Source organism: Carassius carassius, chromosome 43 (genome assembly GCF_963082965.1).
Source record: "Carassius carassius chromosome 43, fCarCar2.1, whole genome shotgun sequence".
Lineage (NCBI taxonomy): Eukaryota > Metazoa > Chordata > Actinopteri > Cypriniformes > Cyprinidae > Carassius > Carassius carassius.
In genome coordinates this window covers 18135011-18144527 of record NC_081797.1, presented here as the reverse complement: position 1 = coordinate 18144527, position 9517 = coordinate 18135011, and positions in this window count along the sequence as shown.

Genomic DNA, 9517 nt, shown 5'->3' with positions numbered 1-9517 from the left:
TAGTAGTAAATCATACCCCCGGGCCAGTGAGGTCTTAATCCTCTAAGTGCCAAAGTCACAAAATTGCGACAAGACGTTATACTTAATAAAATAGACTGTAGGTGTAATATCTCATTTGTATTCCCTTCCACTAGATGGCAGACATGTAGTACTTTGATTCTAGACCAACATTACGTCATGTTCCTATTCAAACTGTTTGTGTCACAGTGTCTGGGTTGTGTCCCTGGGTTTCCACTAGATGTCCTCCTTTCTCACGGTGTCTGTCACCTTATCACTTCCTGTTCCCTTATTTGGTCACCTTCCTCCTTGTTTAGTAAATTGATTGTTCCCCACCTGTCTCCTGTTTCCCCTTTATCCTTCTGTGTATTTATACCCGGTCTGTCTGAGTCTGTGTTACAGAGTCCTTGTTTAATGTTAAATGTTAATTCATGTCCGTCAATGCCTTGCCTTGCCTTGCCTTGTTTATGTTATGTTTGGATTTACCGGTTTTGACCCTGCCTGGACTGTTTAACCCTTTGGATTTGCCCTTTAATAAAGTCACATACCTGCACTTGGTTCTCTCTCCTGTGTTCTCTGTAACACCGATCGTGACAGAAGGACTCCGTCACTGCAAGAGCCAGCGGTATGTCGGCTTATGTCTCCTCCCCAGCCACAGTGCGGGAGAGGAGTGGATTTGAAGGAACTCGCCTGGTGGTTTTCCGGGGAACCAGAGGAGGTCACCGAGGAGGGAGTGGTCGAGAGGATACTCAGCACCGCTCTCAACCAGGGCCGCCCTTCGACCCGGGGCTCGTGTGGGATGGATTAGAGCCACCGTCTCACCATGGCGGACGGAGAGGAGAGAGGAAGCGCACGTCCGCCACAGTGGCGTCACTGCCCATGATGGCCGCTAGTCCAGCGCCACGAGGCAGGATGGACGCCAACACAGCACCACAACCCAAGGCGATCACGAGTCCAGCGCCACGGTGCAAGATGGCCGCCAGCTCAGCGCCAACGCCCAAGAGGGCCGCTGACTCATTCTTGGATTATTTCGCTACGCTGTCCAAGATCCTAGAGATTCCCAAGACGGTTAACGTCATGGCTGCTGAGCCCGCGCCACAGCACAAGATGGCTGCCAGCCCAGAGCCACAGCACAAGATGGCCGCCAGCCCAGCGCCACAGCACAAGATGGCCGCCAGCCCAGCGCCACAGCACAAGATGGCCGCCAGCCCAGCGCCACAGCACAAGATGGCCGCCAGCTTGGAGCCACAGCACAAGATGGCCGACTCAACGCCTGAGTCTCCAGACAAGGTGTCACCGACTCGCCAACATAGAGGGCGGAGGAGGAGGAGACAGGCGTCTACCGTTCCTCAAAGCCCAGAGGACGTTCCCGAGGCGGTGCCCGATGCTGTTCCGGAGACCGAGGCGGTGCCCGATGCTGTTCCGGAGGCCGAGGCGGTGCCCGATGCCGAGGCGGTGCCCGATGCTGTTCCGGAGGCCGAGGCGGTGCACGATGCTGTTCCGGAGGCCGAGGCGGTGCACGATGCTGTTCCGAAGGCCGAGGCGGTGCACGATGCTGTTCCGGAGGCCGAGGCGGTGCCCGATGCTGTTCCGGAGGCCGAGGCGGTGCCCGATGCGGTTCCGGAGGCCGAGGCTGTTCCGGAGGCCGAGGTGGGGCCGGAGGCCGAGGCGGTGCCCGATGCTGTTCCGGAGGCCGAGGCGGTGCCCGATGCTGTTCCGGAGGCCGAGGCGGTGCCCGATGCTGTTCCGGAGGCCGAGGCGGTGCCCGATGCGGTTCCGGAGGCCGAGGCTGTTCCGGAGGCCGAGGCGGGGCCGGAGGCCGAGGCGGTGCCCGATGCTGTTCCGGAGGCCGAGGCGGTGCCCGATGCTGTTCCGGAGGCCAAGACGGTGCCCGATGCTGTTCCGGAGGCCGAGGCGGTGCCCGATGCTGTTCCGGAGGCCGAGGCGGTGCCCGATGCGGTTCCGGAGGCCGAGGCTGTTCCGGAGGCCGAGGCGGGGCCGGAGGCCGAGGCGTTGCCCGATGCTGTTCCGGAGGCCGAGGCGGTGCCCGATGCTGTTCCGGAGGCCGAGACGGTGCCCGATGCTGTTCCGGAGGCCGAGGCGGTGCCCGATGCCGAGGTGGAGGCCGTTCCCGATGCGGTGTCCGAGGCCGCTCCCGATGCGGTGCCCGAGACTGCTCCCGAGGCCGTGACCGAGGCAGTGCCCGAGTCCGTTCCAGAGGCGGTGCCCGAAGCCGAGGCGTCTCAAGTCTCCACAGGCAGTCCAGAGTCGAGTCAGGTTCCAGTTGACCCTCCAGAGGCGAGTCAGGGGCCAGTGAACTCTCCAGAGTCGAGTCAGGTGCCAGTGACCTCTCCAGAGTCAGGGCTAGTCACCGCTGATCCTCCGGAGTCAGGGCCAGTCACCGCTGGTCCTCCGGAGTCAGGGCCAGTCAACGCTGGTCCTCCGGAGTCAGGGCCAGTCACCGATGACCTTCCAGAGTCAGGGCCAGTCACCGATGACCTTCCAGAGTCAGGGCCAGTCACCGATGACCTTCCAGAGTCAGGGCCAGTCACCGATGACCTTCCAGAGTCAGGGCCAGTCACCGTTGAACTTTCAGAGTCAAGTCAAGTCACTGGGTGGTCTGCTGCTCCGCCCTGTTGGACTCCGGCATCGACCACAGGGGCGTGGTGGTCATCTGCTCCACCCTGGAGGACTCTGGCCTTGACCACAAGGGTGTGGTGGTCTTCTGCTCCGCCCTGGGGGGCTTCCGCTCTGACCACATGGACGTGGTGGTCTTCTGCTCCGCCCTGGGGGGCTTCCGCTCTGACCACACGGACGTGGTGGTCTTCTGCTCTGCCCTGGGGGGCTTCCGCTCTGACCACACGGACGTGGTGGTCTTCCGTTCCGCCCTGGGGGGCGTTTGCCCTGACCACACGGACGTGGCGGTCTTCTGCTCCGCCCTGGGGGGCTTCCGCTCCGACCACACGGACATGGTGGTCTTCTGCTCCGCCCTGGGGGGCTTCATGTTGTTTTTTCCTTTTGTTTTTGTGTTAATGTCTGTCCCTGTCCCTTTCTGTTAGTCTGGCCCTCCGTCCCTCCCCCTGAACCTCCTCCGGTCCTCCTCCCTCCTGGTCTTTCCGTGTTGTGTTTCATTCTGGTGCCTGTTCCCCATGTTTTTCTTTTCTGGCCCTCCGTCCCTCCCCCTGAGCATCCACCTGTCCGCCTCCCTCCTGGTCTGTTTTGTGTCTGTCGTGGAGCGTCTGGGAGCCGCTCCGTAGAGGGGGGGTTCTGTCACAGTGTCTGGGTTGTGTCCCTGGGTTTCCACTAGATGTCCTCCTTTCTCACGGTGTCTGTCACCTTATCACTTCCTGTTCCCTTATTTGGTCACCTTCCTCCTTGTTTAGTAAATTGATTGTTCCCCACCTGTCTCCTGTTTCCCCTTTATCCTTCTGTGTATTTATACCCGGTCTGTCTGAGTCTGTGTTACGGAGTCCTTGTTTAATGTTAAATGTTAATTCATGTCCGTCAATGCCTTGCCTTGCCTTGCCTTGCCTTGCCTTGTTTATGTTATGTTTGGATTTACCGGTTTTGACCCTGCCTGGACTGTTTAACCCTTTGGATTTGCCCTTTAATAAAGTCACATACCTTCACTTGGTTCTCTCTCCTGTGTTCTCTGTAACACCGATCGTGACAGTTTGAGGAAATAGCAGATCAAAGTGAGCTCTCATGTCATTGATGCGGAAGCAGTTCATTTCATAGCGTGCGAGTAAATGGTGAGATTTATGAGAATAAATTCGCCAAATGGCTAATACAAATTTATACCATGAGGATTTGTTGCAAATGTTGTTCAAGACATGAATAAAACTTTATGCCAGACCCCACTGGAATTGGTACCCTACGCAAACTGCATACTCTGCGTATAGTGAGCTGCGGTACTGTGGAGGACCACTGGTGGTTTTTACCATCCATAATCCTAAAGTTTTTTCATTCTTTACAGAACCCAAACCAGCGAATCATGAGATGGAATATCTTCCTACAAGGGCATCATCTGGATATAAGGCAAATTAAGGATACTGACAACGTGATTGCGGATTCTCTGTCACAAGTATAATTTGTGTTACTGTGATGTTGAGTTTGATCTTTTCCTCTTCTAGATTTCTCTCTCCATCCTATCTTTTCTCCTAGGTGCAGAGGTTGATGAGTATTATTGGGGGAGGAGATGAGTGAGTTTTGGAAGATGCTGTGACATCGTTGTGATTTGGGAGTATATGTAGTGGAGATTTGTGTGGATAGTTATGTTTTATTTTTGTTTTCTGTTTTTTTTTTTAGTGTGGGTGTATATCCCAGTTTAGTTGGTGTGTGTGTGTGTGTGTGTGGGGGGGGGTTATGTTGGGTTTTATTTTTTTTTTTGGTGATAAATTTGAGTGGGGTTTCACTTCAGTATTCTGCAGCAGTCCAGGCAACCCACTTAAGACTAGATAGGCTGGGTGAAGATAGGCACCTTCCGGCTCTGAGCCGGCCGTGACACCTTTTAGATATTGGGTCTTAGCAAACTTTCCTTTTGGCATCTTCATTTTAACGCCCTATATGCTACGGTTTCAGAGATATTAGAATTTCAATATGGCTCCAGAAATAAATCATTAAATTGTTCACATTTTCATTAATTTTTCATCAATTCCCAGAGATATGAGGACCTCAATGAGGATCAACATTTAGATTGTCGAATATTACCCATTTTCAGTGTTCATAAAAGTGGTTATAATAACAAAACCATACATCAATAAAAATCTTATTTATTCAGCTTACAGATGGTGTATAAACCTTTATTTTTTTTTTTAAATGACCCTTATGACTGATTTTGTGGTCCAGTTCACATTTACTCTTAGTTAGTTGTCTATAAATAAAAATACTCACTTGAAGGAGTTGTTGTTTGAGACTCAGTTGAAGGAGAGCTTGTAGTTGCAAGAGCTGCTGAGAGAATGATTAAAATACATTAAATTGCTGTAATGTGTTTGAATGCAATACTGTATTGTTACTATTTCCCTCCCCCAATGTATATTTAACATGTAAAAGCTGATGTTTAATACTTGGGATCTGACATGAAATGAATTAACATATACTATATAAACAAGAAAAACAAATAAAATACAGATATATTTTTTTCTATTGACACAGTTAATCAGTTGTCCATGAATAAAAAATACTCACTTGAAGGAGTTGATGTTTGAGACTCATTTGAAGGAGAGCTTGTAGTTGCAGGAGCTGCTGGAATATTTAGATATGTGAAGATGTATATATATATTCTTTTTGCATAGTAAGATTTTTGCACTGCAAAAATTATCAAAATACAATAAATTGGTGTAATCTGTACGAATACAATATTGTTACTACTGTATTTCCTATCCACCAGTGTAAATTTAAAATGTAGATGCCTATGTTTGATAGTTGGAATTTGACATGAAATAAGTTATTATTATTATTACAATATACTACATTATCAATAAAATGAATAAAATATGGATATAATTTTCCTATTACTATATTTACTCTGTTGCCCATAAATAAAACAGTGCTTCCCATACATTGATTTATTTGTTGCGGGCTATCACAATATGAAAAACCGACCTCCACAAATAGATTTTTGAAGGCTTTGACTTTCTTGTATAAACATGAGCACTGCACATTTCAAAATCAAAACGTGGCGCTAGTGTTTGTATATTAATGGATATCTGAAGGAAACTTGACTGTCTTCAGGAAATTTTCGATTTAATTTCCTTTTCATCATGCCTGTAATGCGAGATAAAGCAGTGTTTGTGAGCACAGTGCTGCTTTGTGTACAGCCGTTACCAGAGAAACTGCTATTTTTACTCCCCCAAAACAGCACCTAGTGGCAAACTATGAATTTGCATTTTCATTTAGACCAATGTGAAAATCGGAGATGGGTATAACTGCAGCCTGATGATCTCCAAATGGGGACAGGTACTCAAAAATGTTGTGGGAGCTCCAAAATAGGGTGTGGATTCCTCCCATTGACAGAGAGGCACAAGACGAGCATGCACATTTATTCCCCCAATCAGGGCCGGCCCGCGGCATAGGCAGTATAGGCAAATGCTAAGGGCACCACTCATCCATAGGGGCGCCAGAATGAGTGAACGAGTGAATTTTTTCTTTTTTTTTTTTTTTTTACATATTTTTTTTTATAATAGGCTACTATTTAAAAACCATTAATTCGAAATACTACCAAATAAAGCAAAAAAAAAAAAAAGTCCGGCTCTTCAATCTTCCCCCGCCCATCGAGTGCTTGAAGTGCGTCAGAAACAGAGCGCGTGCACGATCAGTTGTTGGTAATTTGTTGTGTAGCGTGCCCGACGCCGCATCCAATGTAGACAGCACTGCTTTTGTTAACACACAGCTCGTAGAAACGGGCCTGGCAGCTCGCGCCAGTTCTAGACACGGTGAAAGTTTCCTGATTGTGACGGAAGGGCGAATTTACATGACACATTATAAATGAGCATAGTCTGCGATAGATACAGTGCCAAAAAGAAGAGAAGAGGATAAAGACAGAGGTAAAGAGATGTAGTGAATGAACAATTTATTGCATAGGAGTAAGATACTATAATTTCATGGCAGTCATTTTTACCTTAAACTTAATGTTAGAAGTTGTTCTGAGTTCTGAGTTCAGTGTAAACTCCATCCCACAAATGATTTTAAAGTTTTTAATGGTTGTGTCAATTAAAGTGTTGATTTCCTACACAATGCTACAAAAAATGCTAACCCCTAAACCTACCCCCACACCTGACCCTAACCACCTTAACCAGTGAAATTGAATGCATGGAGGGTTTGGCACTGAATAGCATGGTAAATAAATATGCTGTTCAGGAGATTAACAGTTAATAATATTATGCTATATGAGATTGTTCTGTAACTGCCCAACTGGACCTCACCGCACAATGGCACCTTTTTTGTTACACCGAACGCCACTACATTTCTACCCTCTGAATTTTGTGCCACAAGCTTTGTGCTCTTCTCTCAAGTAGAATATTTATTTAAATAGCATATTTTATTTTATATTAACTACAATTAAAAAGACATTTATAAAGTTTAATTTTGAAATGTAAGTCACAGCCACAGCCAATGCTAAAAGTCTTTTAAAAGTCCTATTTTGGAGGTTCTGTTCAGTTACACCTACTTGGAGAATCAACTGATGGTTTTACTCAGCAAACACGCAAAGCTGAAACTGTGAACCAGTGTGTGTATATATACAACCCGGATTCCGGAAAAGTTGGGACGTTTTTTAAATTTTAATAAAATGAAAACTAAAGGAATTTCAAATCACATGAGCCAATATTTTATTCACAATAGAACATAGATAACGTAGCAAATGTTTAAACTGAGAAATTTTACACTTTTATCCACTTAATTAGCTCATTTAAAATTTAATGCCTGCTACAGGTCTCAAAAAAGTTGGCACGGGGGCAACAAATGGCTAAAAAAGCAAGCAGTTTTGAAAAGATTCAGCTGGGAGAACATCTTGTGATTAATTAAGTTAATTGATATCAGGTCTGTAACATGATTAGCTATAAAAGCTTTGTCTTAGAGAAGCAGAGTCTCTCAGAAGTAAAGATGGGCAGAGGCTCTCCAATCTGTGAAAGACTGCGTAAAAAAAATTGTGGAAAACTTTAAAAACAATGTTCCTCAACGTCAAATTGCAAAGGCTTTGCAAATCTCATCATCTACAGTGCATAACATCATCAAAAGATTTAGAGAAACTGGAGAAATCTCTGTGCGTAAGGGACAAGGCCGGAGACCGTTATTGGATGCCCGTGGTCTTCGGGCTCTCAGACGACACTGCATCACTCATCGGCATGATTGTGTCAATGACATTACTAAATGGGCCCAGGAATACTTTCAGAAACCACTGTCGGTAAACACAATCCGCCGTGCCATCAGCAGATGCCAACTAAAGCTCTATCATGCAAAAAGGAAGCCATATGTGAACATGGTCCAGAAGCGCCGTCGTGTCCTGTGGGCCAAGGCTCATTTAAAATGGACTATTTCAAAGTGGAATAGTGTTTTATGGTCAGACGAGTCCAAATTTGACATTCTTGTTGGAAATCACGGACGCCGTGTCTTCCGGGCTAAAGAGGAGGGAGACCTTCCAGCATGTTATCAGCGTTCAGTTCAAAAGCCAGCATCTCTGATGGTATGGGGGTGCATAAGTGCATACGGTATGGGCAGCTTGCATGTTTTGGAAGGCTCTGTGAATGCTGAAAGGTATATAAAGGTTTTAGAGCAACATATGCTTCCCTCCAAACAACGTCTATTTCAGGGAAGGCCTTGTTTATTTCAGCAGGACAATGCAAAACCACATACTGCAGCTATAACAACAGCATGGCTTCGTCGTAGAAGAGTCCGGGTGCTAACCTGGGCTGCCTGCAGTCCAGATCTTTCACCTATAGAGAACATTTGGCGCATCATTAAACGAAAAATACGTCAAAGACGACCACGAACTCTTCAGCAGCTGGAAATCTATATAAGGCAAGAATGGAACCAAATTCCAACAGCAAAACTCCAGCAACTCATAGCCTCAATGCCCAGACGTCTTCAAACTGTTTTGAAAAGAAAAGGAGATGCTAAACCATGGTAAACATGCCCCGTCCCAACTATTTTGAGACCTGTAGCAGAAATCAAGATTGAAATGAGCTCATTTTGTGCATATAATTTTAAACTTTCTCAGTTTAAACATTTGCTATGTTATCTATGTTCTATTGTGAATAAAATATTGGCTCATGTGATTTGAAAGTCTTTTAGTTTTCATTTTATTAAAATTTAAAAAACGTCCCAACTTTTCCGGAATTCGGGTTGTATATATATATCCCATAGGGGGGAAGCCCCATCACACATAGAGCTTATGTCTATGGGAAACACTGTAAAAATACTCACTTGAAGAAGCTGATGTTTGAGACTCAGTTGAAGCAGAGCTTGTAGTTGCAGGAGCTGATGGGATATTTAGAAAGTTTAAAACGTTTTTTTTTTTTGCACTGCGAGAATTATTAAAATACGTTAAATTGCTGTAATCTGTATGAATACAATATTGTTATTTCCTATCCCCAAATGTAAATTTAACACTGGTCTAGATGCTGATGTTTGATACTTGGAATTAGACATGAAATAAGCATTTATTAAAACAATATACCACATTATCAATATCCTTTTCCTATTACCACATTTATTTAATCATCCATGAAAAAAAAAACTCACTTGTTTGAGCGCTTGTTGTGGCTAGGGCAGCTGGGACATTTAGATTTAAAACAAAATTATAATTTAGGTAATGTTCATTGACATGCTTAAAAGAAAATGTCTTAATGTAATGCAATTGTGTATTGAAATAATTATTTACTGAAGAATGCATGACATTAAGTGTAAATTGCATTACATATTGTATTACAGTAATAGGATACAAATACTGTATATTAACTGGTGGGACTCTGATGTTTGATGCTCAAGAGGATATCACTTTAAATGTACTGACCTGTAGTAG